The sequence below is a fragment of the Mya arenaria genome, chromosome 8, assembly GCF_026914265.1.
Source record: "Mya arenaria isolate MELC-2E11 chromosome 8, ASM2691426v1".
NCBI classification, from domain to species: Eukaryota; Metazoa; Mollusca; class Bivalvia; order Myida; family Myidae; genus Mya; species Mya arenaria.
The window spans coordinates 62,474,185-62,477,793 of record NC_069129.1 but is presented as its reverse complement, the minus strand read 5'-3'; positions in this window follow the sequence as shown (position 1 = coordinate 62,477,793).

The window sequence follows — 3,609 nt, the reverse complement described above, 5'->3', positions numbered from 1 at the left end:
CAAAAAATAAAAAAAAGTTGTCAAAAAGTTCAATCTGTGAGAGTGCAGCTTTAAAATCCATCGAAATCAGGTAATACTAGGTGTTACATGCACAATGCATTTACAAAATACAAAATGTATAGTCATGCACGCCGGAGTCTTGACCTTCTGTGTCATATTTGTCTGCCCGTCAGTAAGACCCTCTTCATTTAAACACAGGGACAACTACTCCTTTATTATGTCTCCCCTGTTTACGAATTTTAATTAAATATTAAATACATTCAAAATTGTTCACAATAATCAACCGAAGCAAGCTTTTTTCAAGCTCAAGGTCAAATCACAGTTACTTGGTATTTGGACTGCATGTTTGGCCAGTCGAGCTATGTGAATGATAAAGATTATTTGAAATTTTAAAATATTTAATATGTAAAAATATACGACTAAAAGTGGATTATTTGTTTATTAGGTGTATCATAGAGTACTAAAACACATTTTTTATGATTCTCAGTCCAAGAGATCACCCTAGGGACCAAATCGCTCGATTCAGGTAGCTCGACTGGCCAAAAATGAAATCCTAATACCAAGTAACTGTGGGTCAAATTAGGGGAAAAGCCTCAAAAGGTCAAACACCGTTGTTGTTTTTTCTTATACGCTCCATTATAGTTCGTTGTCACACTTTTCCCAAACATTTTCTGCATTACATTTAGAGGGTTATGTCACTAAATATGAACATTCCAAGTGTTTTCCCCTAGTTTCTGAATATTGTCTCGATGGTGCAACGATGACCTACACCTTGTATTGCGTAATAAAACACCTTCACATCCATGATTTAAGATGTCTACCACAATAACTTTATTTTATCTTTACAAAGGAGCAACGTGATACATGATGTATGTGCATATTGATTTACAGCACACCTGCACCAGACATAAAAGAACCGTTCATGCAATTTTTCTAAAATGTTCATATACCTAGATAGTACGGTGCACTCGTACTTACTTTGACTAAAAATGTTCTTGCACAGTGTCCAGGCTTTAAACTGCACTCTCAGATTGACCGATTTAGCAACCTTTTTTATTTTATGTCTTGGAATTCGCGATTTCTTGCGTAAATGACTGGGAACCAGTGATAAAAGACTGCCGACAAAAACTCAGTTTGCATGTTTTCATATTTATATTCAAACCACTGGCACCGGATTTTCAAACTCAAACATTTTTTTAAAAAATCAAAAAAAATCTTATAATTCCTCACTAAATATTATAATACCGACTATGTAAAAAAATATTTAAAAAAATATTTTTTTAAATATGCACTTTGTACTGTATAATTTACTAACATGTTGTTTCATGCGTATACCTTCCACCTTCTCTGTTTTAGTATGTATATTGTTTTTATTCTAAGTCAAGAACTGAAACATACGTGGCACCTATGTGACGCCGCATTACAGCATCGCTGCATAAACGAAATCGACCACGTTAATGCGGTGATTTTCAACGCATAAACAGGACTTTCTTATGTGGCAAAATGGTACACTTTCGCCGCATAAAAAACAATTAAAACACATTCTAGTACAATAGTGGTTGATAAAGTTTCATCAAGATCGACCTTAGTTTTTTGTGTCCACTTAACCAAGCTTTGAATTAAACTTTTTTAGACGAAAATTCTGACAAAGATTTAGTAAGATTGGTTTGTGAAATGTGAACCAAATCAATTGATCTTCCTGCGAAAGATCACATGATCTTTCTGCGAAAACGCTTGAAATGACGTTTGGCCCGACTAATGGCGGGAATATATGTTACGACAACGCACAACACCGTCATTTAGTTGAATCGTCGTATGACGTAGCATATATTATCGTCTTTTTATCAGACTGACGGGCATGTACCCTTGACAATGCGCACTTTCAACGTCATTTGTAAACGTTTCTATAAAAGTCATTTGTTAACGACGGACAAAAATCAGAAATCCAACAATCCCCACAGCTCCACTTGTGCTCTTTGTGATCAGATGAGCTAAGAATTAGTTCAATGTCAAAAACCACTGGTAATTGTGCGATTGTGAAATTTATTCACGATAAGGCCATCAGCGTATATCTCTTGTTACCAGGGCAACGAAAGGAACACTTTTGAAAATGATATTGTTTCCAAAAGTTTCAACACAACATTAGTTTTGGGCACTTGAACAAGAGGACTCAGATGACTGAAATTAGGTCATCATGGAGGTCATTCTTGTAGATGTGAACTCTCAAAGGGGAGTAATAATTTATTTTCAACTTTCAGTTTTGGCTCAACTTTAAATCTTACCTTAGATTTGACCAATTTGCTTGCCTACTTTTCCCGTATTTTCTTCAAAATGACAGTTTATACTACGCCCTAATCTTAATCATCATAATAATCAACAACATCATCACAACCACCATCAACATCATCACAATCACAACCACCACCACCATCATCATCCCCACAACCGTCATCATCATCATCATCATCATCATCATCATCATCATCATCATCATCATCAACATCATCATCATCAACAACAACAACAACGTCATCACCATCGTTTTGAAATATTAGAACTCATTTTTTTACCTTTATAATTATAATGCTTTAGTTAATCCTCTTTATGTGGCAAAAAGGCACAGTTGTGCCTCATATAAGCAATTTCTGCTTTATGCGTTGAGCGTCGCCGCATAAACGTGGTCGCCCTGTTTATGTGTTGAAAATGAAAAAAAAAACACGTTTATGCGGCGATGCTGCTATGCGGCATTACACACCTATATAACCAATAAAAGAGAATATAGTATATACCACGAACATAGCGGCCACGAAATCACCACTTGCATACTTATAAATCCTCAATACATTGCGCCTTCCTACACATATTTTTACTGTTACATCAAATCAACGAACACAAAGCTAGTTCTTCTGTTGTAGGTTCCATCTATGAACCAAATTTTGCAAAACACGCTGTTAAGAACGCCATTAATCTGAGTCAAACACGCCACTAGTGTGTAACTATGGTGACTGAAAAAATAGGCCTTTAGGCGAGGAAAAAACGACCATAAGACTAAACGAAAGTACGCACAATGGCGGCATAAAAAACGAATAAATAATCCAGGCTGAGCGTATTTTCGCCCCGCCAGTTAATTTCAAATATTTGCCCCTCCACATGACGCAATTTCGTTTGTTCACCATCCGGTTCGAAAATGATTTATCATCCATTAGTAAACCCAAGTAATAGTTATAGATGACATGGAGTAAAATCGTAATGATTTAAGGAATGAATTGCGGGGTTGATGTCAATATCGGGGTATGAACGCAATTGGGTTGGTCAATGTGTGTGGAGTCCGAAGGACTCCACGCGTACTTTGACCAACCCAATTGCGTTCATATCCACGCATCAACCCCGCAATTCATTCCTTATATTTACACCAATAGTTCATTATTTCATTCAAGAATTGTTAAAAAACTATTTAATTTCATTTAAGAAAACTTTTCAGTAATCCTTTCTTACCCATTCTGTAAATAGAACGACCCGACTATAACCGGAAACATTTTTTTCAAATGACGTCACAATAACGCGGGAAAAGATCAAACACTTGAAATCACTTTAAAACGTAAAAATTGA